This window comes from Apium graveolens, chromosome 7 (genome assembly GCF_009905375.1).
Source record: "Apium graveolens cultivar Ventura chromosome 7, ASM990537v1, whole genome shotgun sequence".
Classification (NCBI taxonomy): Eukaryota; Viridiplantae; Streptophyta; class Magnoliopsida; order Apiales; family Apiaceae; genus Apium; species Apium graveolens.
In genome coordinates, this window is record NC_133653.1 from 246,849,310 (window position 1) to 246,861,086 (window position 11,777).

Consider the following 11,777-nt stretch of genomic DNA (forward strand, 5'->3'; position numbering starts at 1 on the left):
AAAATCTAATAAAAATTAGTTTTAAAATCTGAAAATTATTATTAATAATTTCTAAATTAATTTATTAATTTAGAAATTTGAAATTAATTATTTATTTAGTTATTTAATTAGTTAATTAATTAATTAGTTATTTACCTATTATTTAATAATTAAGTAATTAATTAATGAATAAGATTAAATGTATCAAATAATATGATTAATAATTCGATAATTGAGTGAATAATGCGAGTAACTCGTATTTATACGAATAATAGTTCGATGAGTTGGAATTATTATTCGAGTGATCGTTAATTTATTCGAGAAGAGTTGTAATAGTTATTCGTAACGAATAATTATTCGTAAATAGTCGATTTAATCGTATAATTGGTAATAATTTGTAATTAATTATCAAAATTAGGGATTAATTATTTTAAAATACAATAATTCTTAAATAATTATTTAAAAATATAATTAAGATTTATTTAATTATGATTAATTAATTATAATTGATTAAATCTTGTTTATTGCGCAGTAATTAAACCGTTAGTCCGATTTGAGTGAAACGAAGACCCCTAGACTCAGAAAAATGACTCGATTCCATTAAAAATAATTATAAATCATAATTTATTTTTAAAGCTTGTCATCTTATGGTAATTAATTGCTTGTAGGTCCTATTAGAGGTAGAATCGAGTCAAATAAATCCCGAAAAATTAGGAATTGAACCAGATAGTGTTAGTTAATGCGAGTATAAGCCTAGTATCGATTCTAAAAATAATTATGAGTCTAAAATCAATTATGTGCCTTATGTGCTATGTGCTTTACGTGATTATGTGAACTTTATGTGTTATATAATTATATGCGAGTTAGATAGAATCGTATGGGTGGACAATTAGGGCTTCGTTGTATCAATTCCAGATATGCGTATGAGATAAGTTATCTAAATGAATATCTTTCCTTGATAGATTCCTTATCCTCAAAGTGGATCAAGCAAGAGGCAGAAGGCAGTGAATCGCACGAGGTGAAGTGCATACCAGACAAGTTTTTCCCCTATTCTAATTTCAGAATAGTGAAATATACCCTACTTTCCATATCAATTATACCTTGATAATTCTTGTTCACATACACTGATACACAATTATTGATTCTTGTTTCTATTTCATTTCAATTCTTGATTTCTCCCAATTTATTGAATCCTCTATTCATATTCCAATATTGATACCCGTATTACATATACTCTAATATATCCTGATATTGGGATACATCAAAAGCATACTGATTGTTCCGGATGCTAAGCTATGGAATGGATGGTTACGATATGGGCCGGGTATTAACCGGACCCTTTATTATGAGGCCATAGTTGCCTGGGTACCCCTTATGTTGGTTGGGTCTATGCAGTTGGGTATAGATCCGCACTGTATCATGACTGATCAACAGGTTATAGTGCATATGTTGGTTTATGTTTCCAGTCTTGTTCATTTGGCACTCGCTAGTAATGGCAAGTTATTATTCTATACAGAAACATATGGTTATTCAAACCAGCAGATTACAATTTACTTATTCTTTTCTCTTCACACTATATATATATATATATATATATTGTTGCAGGCTTGTTGAACAATTTTGGCTCACCCCCTTTCATTGTTGTTCACCTTGTTTTTCAGTTAAGGTAGAGAATGAAACCCATCAGAACCCGAGTAGTCTAGAAGCGAGTCAAGCAGCGGGACTCTCTTATACCAAGGGTGTTTGTCCCTATCCCAGAAGAGAGCTTTGAATTGCCAGATCAGGTGTAACAGGATGAGTAATAACGTAGTTTGAATAAAAGATGTGTTAGATATATTTGATAATGTCATGGCTAATATATTTTATGTTTAGCTTTCAGATCTTATTTCAACAGGATAAATCAGTACTTAACTGTTGATCAGTACTTATACTGGAAGTCAGGACTTAAGGATATCAGTACTTATGTTATCAGGAGATAATCATCAGAAGATAGATATCAGAACTTAAGTGTTGAAGGACGATTAGATAAGGACAGTAGCTAATTAAAGGAAAGAAGATCAAGATAAACATAAGAAGCGATATGCATGAAGAAGGAATTCCGTGAAGAATGGAATACTTGGAAGAAAAGATATCTGATTGATATACTTTAGGAAGCAGAATTATATTCCATATCAATTAGCGATTATCTTGTAACTGTGTAGTATATAAACACAGGCATGGGGTTTACACTATAAGTGTTATCATTATTCGAGAAGATTATTCATTGTAACCCTAGCAGCTCTCGTGATATTGTTCATCACTGAGAGGTAACAGTTCCATACTGTAACAGAGTTTATTGTTTCAATAAAGTTTGTTTTCTGTTACTTAAGTTCTTAAAGTTTGATTTGAGTGTACTATACACTGTATTCACCCCCTCTACAGTGTGTGTGTGACCTAACAAGTGGTATCAGAGCCTATCTATTAACACACATACAGTTAAAGATCCAAATACAATCATGTCGGACACAGAAACTCCAACTAAGCCTACCAAAACTGAGGAACCACCAAAGACACAAATTCAGAGTCGGTATGAGACCATCGGAGTTCCCATACTGAGACCATGTAAATATCCCATATGGAAGGTAAGGATGACCATGTTCCTGGAAGCAACAGATCCAGAATACCTTGATAGAATCAAGGAAGGCCCTCACAAACCAACCAAGCTCGCAGTTGCAGTTGCAGGTGAAGCAGCAAAGACCGTATTAAAGGAGAAGAGTGATTATACTGCTGAAGATATAGCATCAATTGCTAAGGATGCCAAGGTACGACACTTACTGCATAGTGCCATTGATAATGTAATGTCAAATAGGGTAATCAACTGCAAGACTGCTAAGGAGATATGGGATGCTCTGGAAACAAGGTGTCAGGGAACGGAGACAATTAAGAAGAACAGGAAGACAATACTCACTCAAGAGTATGAACACTTTGACTCAAAGACTAATGAGTCATTGAATGATTTATATGATAGATTTGTCAAACTTTTGAATGATTTGTCATTGGTTGATAAAGAGTATGATCTTGAAGATTCAAACCTTAAGTTCCTGTTAGCTCTTCCTGAATGCTGGGATTTGAAGGCAACGACAATAAGAGACAACTACAATCTTGATGAAACAACTCTTGACGAAATCTATGGAATGCTCATGACTCATGAGCTTGAGATGGAACAAAGAAGCAAGAGGAAAGGAGGAAAGTCAAGGACAGTTGCTCTTAAGGCTGAAGAAGAATCCCCCAAAGCAGCTTCCTCAAAGAAAGACAAGGGTAAAGCTCTTTTCATAAAGTCTGATACTGAGTCATCAAGTTCTGAGAGTGATGATGACTCAGATTCTGAAAGCTTGCCTGAGACTGATGCTGATGAGGAGATGATGAAGCTGTGTGCTCTTATGGTGAAAGGAATCACAAAGATTGCATACAGGAAGTTCAGGAAGGGAAAGAAGTTTTCCAGGAAAGGCATAAGTTCTGATAAGAAGAATTTCAGAAGATCTGAAGGCAGAGGAGGAAAGTCTGACAGAGGAGATTACACCAATGTTAAATGCTATAATTGTGGTGAGAAAGGCCACATATCTCCTGATTGCAAGAAGGTAAAGGGTGACAAAGGCAAGGCTCTTGTCACAAAGCAGAAAAGCTGGACAGACACCTCAGACTCTGAAAGTGAGGAAAACTATGCATTGATGGCAAATGCTGATAAAGAAAGTGCAGAGAGCAGTTCTGAAGCTGCTGAAACAAAGGTACCTCAGACTACTTATGCTTTTCATACTGATGATATTAATGAGTTGAGAAGATATCTTAAAACCATGTTTGTTAGTTATAGAGATCAAACTTTAACATGTGAAAGATTAACTTCTGAAAATCTTGCATTTAAGAAAAGAAATGATTTCTTAGAAAAAGAGTTAGTATGTTCCATCAAACTCAGAAGGATAGAGATGATGCTTTTTATGTTAGGGATGAAGTGCTAAAAATGAATACAAATAAGGTAAAATCACCTAGGAAAAATAGGAATGGAAAGGAAGGTGTGAATAAAAGCAATAATTATAAACCTGTTCCTGATGCTCCTAGGAAAACATGTCATAACTGTGGAAGTTCTAACCATCTGGCTTCTTTTTGCAGGAAGAATAAGAATATTAACTCCTTACCTTCAAAATCAGGAGTTAAGAGTCAGTCTATTAGATACAAACCACAAAATCCTTGTTTTCATTGTGGTAGTTTATGGCATTCCATTTATACTTGTAAGGAATATCATAGTTTGTACTATGATTATTATCAAATAAAACCTTCTTTGAAGAAAGTTTCCATTGTTCCTTCTAGTGTAAATTCTGATTCAAAGTCTGATAGTGTAAGTTCTGATAAGAAAAATGTTAATATAAACTCTGATGCTAAATCCGCTGCAAATGTTAACAAACTTAATAAGGCCAAAGGATCCAAGCAAGTCTGGGTCATTAAAACTAATAATTAGTGGTCTTTGTGATTGCAGGGCAACATGAAAAATATTCTAGTTCTGGATAGTGGATGTTCAGGACATATGACTGGAAATAAGGCCCTGCTATCAGACTTTGTGGAGAAAGCTGGCCCAAGTGTTTCTTATGGAGATGGCAACATTGGAAAAACATTGGGATATGGCAATATCAATCTTGGAAATGTCATAATTAAAGAAGTAGCTCTGGTCTCAGGACTTAAACACAACCTACTGAGTATAAGTCAAATCTGTGACAGAGGTTATCATGTTGATTTCTTTGAAGAACACTGTGAAATTGTGAGTAAATCTAAAGGCAAAGTTGTTCTGAAAGGATACAGGCGTGGTAACATTTATGAAGCTAAGCTTTCAACAAGTATTGATGGTTCTGCAATCTGTCTGATGAGTAGAGCATCAATTGAAGAAAGCTGGAATTGGCATAAAAAACTCTCTCATTTAAATTTCAACAATATAAATGAACTGGTCAAGAAAAATCTTGTGAGAGGACTGCCAAAGTCAGTATTTGCTCCTGATGGTCTTTGTGATTCCTGTCAGAAGGCCAAACAAAGAAAATCTTCATTCAAGAGCAAGACTGAATCATCAATTCTTGAGCCTTATCATCTACTACATGTTGATCTATTTGGTCCAGTAAATGTCATGTCTATTGCAAAGAAGAAGTATGCGTTGGTCATAGTGGATGAGTTCACCAGATACACTTAGGTGTATTTCTTGCACACAAAAAGTGAAACTGCATCTATCTTGATTGATCATGTCAAATAGCTGGATAAAATGGTCAAAGATTCTGTGAAAATTTTAAGGAGTGATAATGACACTGAGTTCAAGAATTTGATAATGGAAGAGTTCTGCAAAAACCATGGAATAAAGCAGGAATTTTCTGCTCCTGGAACTCCACAGCAAAATGGAGTTGTTGAAAGGAAGAATAGAACTCTCATTGAAGCTGCACGTACAATGCTTGAAGAAGCGAAGCTTCCAACCTATTTCTGGGCTGAAGCTGTGCAGACTGCTTGTTTTACTCAAAATGCAACACTCATTAACAAGCATGGAAAAACACCATATGAGATGGTGAAGAAAAAGAAGCCAAATCTGAAATATTTTCATGTATTTGGATGCAAGTGTTTTGTTCTCAAGACTCATCCTGAACAGCTATCAAAGTTTGATCTAAAAGCTGATAAAGGAATCTTTGTTGGATATCCACTTTCCACAAAAGCCTTTAGAGTCTATAATTTGAGAACAAAAGTGGTCATGGAATCTATCAATGTCTCTTTTGATGACAAGAAGATTACTGGTCTTGAAGATTTCATTGACCATGATCAGCTGAGATTTGAAAATGAAGACTCAAATTCTGATTCTGAAAATCCTGACAGTCTAAGTCCTGATACTGTAAACTCTGATGGATTAAACTCTGATGTTATTGAAACTGTGGTAACTACGTCAAAGAAAGATGCGCCTATGCAGGGGGAGCATACTCAAGATCCTACCTCATCTCAAGAAACATCAGAACATGCATCTGGCTCTTCAAGTTCTGATTCGTCAAGTTCAGATAAGCCAAGTTCTGATAGTGCTGAAAATCTAAATACTGAAGAATCCAACACAGAGAGCATAGTTTCAGGGGGAGCATCAGAAAATGAAAATGAAGATAGCATGGATCATGGGGGAGCATCCAGTTCTAGAGACAACCTTCCATCTGTAAGGAAGTGGACAAAATCACATACACCTGATTTGATAATTGGAAATCCTGATGCAGGTGTCAGAACTAGAACAGGTACTTCAAATGAATGTCTCTACAATTCTTTTCTCTCTTAGACTGAGCCAAAGAAAGTTGAAGAAGCTCTTCAAGATGCTGATTGGGTGCAAGCAATGCAGGAAGAGTAATGAATTTGAAAGAAACAAAGTCTGGACCCTAGTGCCAAGACCAAAGAATAGATCTGTTGTTGGTACAAAATGGGTATTCAGAAACAAAACTGACAGTGATGGCATAATTACAAGGAATAAGGCAAGACTGGTCGCAAAAGGATATTCTCAACAGGAGGGAATTGATTATGATGAAACATTTGCACCAGTTGCTAGGTTAGAAGCCATAAGGATATTTTTGGCTTATGTTGCTCACAAAAAGTTTACTGTCTTTCAAATGGATGTGAAAAGTGCTTTTCTCAATGGAGAATTGGAGGAGGAGGTATATGTTGAACAACCTCCAGGCTTTGTAGATTCCAAACATCCAGATTATGTCTACAGGCTTGATAAAGCACTTTATGGACTTAAGCAAGCTCCTAGAGCATGGTATGAGACTTTAGCTCAGTTTCTTCTGGAAAGTGGATTCAATAGAGGAACAATAGACAAAACACTATTCTACCTCAACCATGGAAAGGACTTACTTCTGGTCCAGATTTATGTTGATGATATCATCTTTAGATCTACAAATGACAGACTGTGCAAGAAGTTTGCCAAACTGATGCAGTCAAGATATCAGATGAGTATGATGGGGGAACTTAGCTACATTCTGGGCCTTCAAGTCAAGCAGAATGAAGAAGGCACTTTCATTTGTCAATCTAAGTACACCAGAAACTTGCTGAAGAAATTTGGAATGCAAGATTGTTCAAGTGCATCCACTCCCATGGCCACTGCAACAAAACTGGATAAGGATACTGGTAAATCAGTAGATATTACTGATTACAGAGGTATGATTGGCTCTCTACTCTATCTAACTGCTAGTAGACCTGATATCATATATGCTACCTGTCTTTGTGCAAGATTTCAAGCAGATCCAAGAGAACCTCACTTAACAGCTGTGAAAAGAATCTTTAAGTATCTTAAAGGAACAACTGATCTGGGATTGTGGTATCCTAGAGAATCAGACTTTAAACTAATAGGTTACTCAGATGCAGATTTTGCAGGCTGCAAAATTGACAGGAAAAGCACAAGTGGAAGCTACCAATTTCTTGGAGGCAGATTGGTTTCTTGGTTCAGCAAGAAACAAAAGTCAATTTCCACATCAACTACAGAAGCAGAGTATATTGCTGCAGGAAGCTGTTGTGCACAGATTCTTTGGATGAAGAATCAGTTACTGTATTATGGGTTAACATATTTCAAAATCGCTATTTACTGTGATAATCAAAGTGCTATTGCTATGACAGGTAATTCAGTTCAACACTCTATGACAAAGCACATCAGCATCAGGTACCACTTCATCGGGGAACATGTGGATGAGTGTACAGTGGAATTGCATTTTGTTCCCACAGATCAACAACTAGCAGATATCTTCACAAAACCACTATGTGAAGCTACTTTTACAAGATTGGTAAATGAACTTGGAATGGTTTCAGGTTCTTTCTCTAAATCTGCTTAGTCTTGTTCTGTGTTATCAGACTTTATGCTCAGTATTTACAGAATTAATCTCATTGTGTATTCTGTGCTTAATTGATAAATGTTTTTAAGTACTGACTGTTATCTGATATATGTTTCTAAACTCTGATAAGTGATATGTCTGTTTAAGTAATTATTCAATCCTATGAGGATAACTGTGCTAGATACTGACCTAGTAGTCTTCAATAAACAAATGATTCCATGTAAGAAGTAATTATTTCAGTGGAAATCTTATGACACTAGCAAATTTTGATAATTGAGCTTAGTTGAGTTTACTTTGAATATCTTATTACTAAGTCACAAATTAGAATAATGCTACTCATCTGTTAAGTTCTGATACTAGTAAAACTGCTGAATGTACTAAGTGCTGATAAACCTCACTTATCAAAAGAAAAAGCAAAAAGATCAAAGAATAACATCAGGTACTCCTTTGAGATCTAGAGTAAAAATGTGGAAGGGACGACCCAAGTGCATTGCTGGTATTAAGTAAATATGCATTAGAAAAGCAAATTATTTTCTTGGTGACTTTTCACACTCTATGATTACTGGAGAAATACTCTGATAATAGCATAAATTCTGATAAACAGTCGTGACTCACTTACACTGAGAAGCCACTGTAAAATAGAATTTCAAAAGATGCATAAAATTAGCACAAAACAGTTGAGGTGGACTCAAGCATGAACTCATTCATCAGTAGGTTTCAGGACAATGACAGCTCTTTAGCAAAATTTTAATTATGCCTTATTTCTAAGATGTCCTGAAGTGAATCCGACTTTACTCTTTGTCTGTTATTTAGCTTAATACACACACTAATCACTCCATATGAATGATGAAAATTACTGTGGTGGTCTATGTTATTTTAGATAAACAGTCACTGTGTCACTTTGCACAAATTCTGAGGACAAGTTCTAGTTACACGTTCTGATGATTAAGTTCTGAAGTCTATAACTCAGAACTTGTATGAGGATTTACTAAGATGGGCATTCCTTTTTCGAGTTAAGAAATTATGTTCTGATGACTGTTAAGTTCTGATATAGGTCTAAGTTCTGATTTCTCAGTCTAATCCTTTACTTGGCTTATCTGTGAATTAAATTTGGTAACAGTCTCAGTTCGAACTAGAATATGTTGAAGTGGAAGATTAATAGTCACTATGATTAGGATTAATGGTATTCGTACTTGAACAGTCCACTGTTTCTTGTTTCTTGTGTGTTTTAAACCATGATTCCTCTTTCCAATGAATGTTATTCTTTTTCAAAGTCTAGGGAGACGAGGTAGAATTAATTCTACCTGTCAGCATTCAATTTATTTGCGTCTCCTGGCATTCTCTTGCCTATATAAGCAACCACTTCACATCAGCCTTCCCATCACACTTTTATCACAAACTCACTCTCATTTTTCATTTATCATCACAAATGGCTGAATTTGGCTGGTTCTACAATTATGGTGATGAGACTGTTCATGTCTTTTTGAATGGAATTCCAACTCCATACCCTATCACCAACATTCCTCACAATCTCTGGATTCAATTTCCAGATCTGGTGGCCGTTCGAAGAGAACTTCATCTTCATCGTCTCCGCCAGCAAGAGCGAATCATCCGACTCGCCATTCTGTTTGTCGAGAGTAGGAAGAAGAAGATGACTTAATCTCGTCTTCTTCCTGTTTTTCCTCATCATCAGCTTTGTCAGGCTTCTTAGCTAGGACTAAGGTTGTTGATGTTAGGTTTAGAAGCTTAGGGAAAATCTTGTATAAGTATTGATGTAATTTCCATTTCATGAATGTATTGTCTTGATATATTAATGAAAGTTGTTTTTACTTCAAGATTTTGTCTCTGAGTTATTTTATCTTGTGTTGATAAATCCTGATTGATATTCTGATGACCATATAAATTTTGTTTTATATTAAGTTCTGATTCATTTTCAGCACTTACTTATCTAATTTATCTTGGTCATTTTCATGTGATTTATTTTCAGAATATTAATGATGCAGTGAAAAATAATTCAATTAGTGATAACGGTTTAAATTTTGAATTAAAACTGTTTCTCTTGATAAATGGAACGGTTTTTCCTTGAAACTAGGCAAATGGGTAAGTAATGATTCCTGTTTTCTCGAGCCCAGTAACTGTCCGTTATTACTGCATGTCTGACAGGTGTCCAACGGTAACATTTTTGTTCAGAGTATAAGTACAACAGAGAGAAGATTTCTTTAATCTTTTATTTTCTTCATATTTTATCTCTCTCCTTACTTTTACTCTCTTTCTCTTTATTTCTCACGTTGGTTTTTCATACAGACATTATATCAAACACCTAACAGGCATACTTGAATCTCAATTTTTTCACATGGCACCAAAGGATTTAATCATTAATGGAGCTAAGTGTGTCCCCAACAACTATGCTGCAGTTCTTGATCACACTGAAGCTCCATCTGAATTGCACTTTGTGCAAGATCTTCTTGCACATAGTGAGGTTGGGTATGCATTAACACAGCCTGAATTCTTTTCAAGCCAACAAGTTCTGAGATTTTGGAGGACTGGACTTTTTGATGATGGTGGTAAACGTGGAACTCCCAGTATTATCTTCCAAGTGGGTGATTCATCCTTTGTAGTCACTCCTGGTACAGTACGCAGGGCTTTACATCTTCCAGAAGATTGTACTTTCTCAATTCCAGAGGACTCAACACTTCGGGAGTTAATGGCTGAATTGGGATATGAAAAGAGTCTGACGAAACTTGGACAGTTGAAACGGGCTAATATCAGAAGAGAATGGAGTTTCTTCTTTGATTGCATCACCAAAGCTTTTGGTAACAAATGTTTGAATTTTGATGTTATCCCGATTCTGAGTCAGCACATAGGGTATGCTATTAATCATCAAACTCATTTTGATTTTGCAACTGGAATAATTGGTTTTATTGGGGATAGGATGACAGAGGATAGATATGTTGTTTATTTTGCTAGATTCTGTCAACTTATTTACACTTATTGTACTGATGAACCTCAATTAGTCAGTTCCTCAACCCCACCTTTTAGAGTTACAAAACGATACTTTAATGATCTGGTAAATGCTGATACTAAGAAAATAGTTGTTAGCCCATTACAGATTCCTCAGTCTGTAAAACAGATCCTAGTAAATGCTGATCCTGATACTTATAGATCTGTTTACTCTGATGTCCAACCAACCACAAACACCCAACAACCATCATCCTCATCACCTACCACTCATTCTACTCAACCTACCCTCAGAACATATCTCAAATCCTATCTCTCCACTTCACAGACTGCTCAACCTTCATCTTCAGCACCTACTGTGAAGCCTTCATCTTCCAAGCCAAAGAGGCCAAAGAATGTTCCTCAAACATCTCAAAAGAGAAGGAGGATTGCATTGAGAGATGAATCTCATTCTGAGGAACAGGTTTCTTCTAGAGAACCTGTTGTTTCTGAAGCTGAGAAAGAGATTTCTTAGAAGGATTCTGAAATTGGGGGTTCTAGGCTTCTCAAGAGGCTTAGACGAATGACAGTTCCTGCAACTCCCAAGGAATCCAAATCAACAAAGAAGTACAAGAAACAGAGGGCAAACAGGTCAGTTTCAGATGATGAAGATGAAGCAGTTAAGGAAGGGGATCAGGAATCTCTGATCTCACAAGACAAGGAATTTGCTCCAGTCACTTCTTCTCCATCAACTCCATCTCAGGAAGCTGTATCTGACAAGGCTAACTCACCATCTGTGTCTCTTGTTGATCCAGGCACAAGTGCTGATATTGATGTTCAACACTTGGTTGTGTCTGAAGTATTTCTCTTAGAAGCTCCAACAGCAACAAATCCTTCTACAACACCTGTTACTGATGTTGTTCAAACTCCAGAGTTATCAACAACACCTTCTCTGCATCAAGATGCTGATGATCAGAATTTAGGTGAGCATCAGGATATGGCTGTTGATCA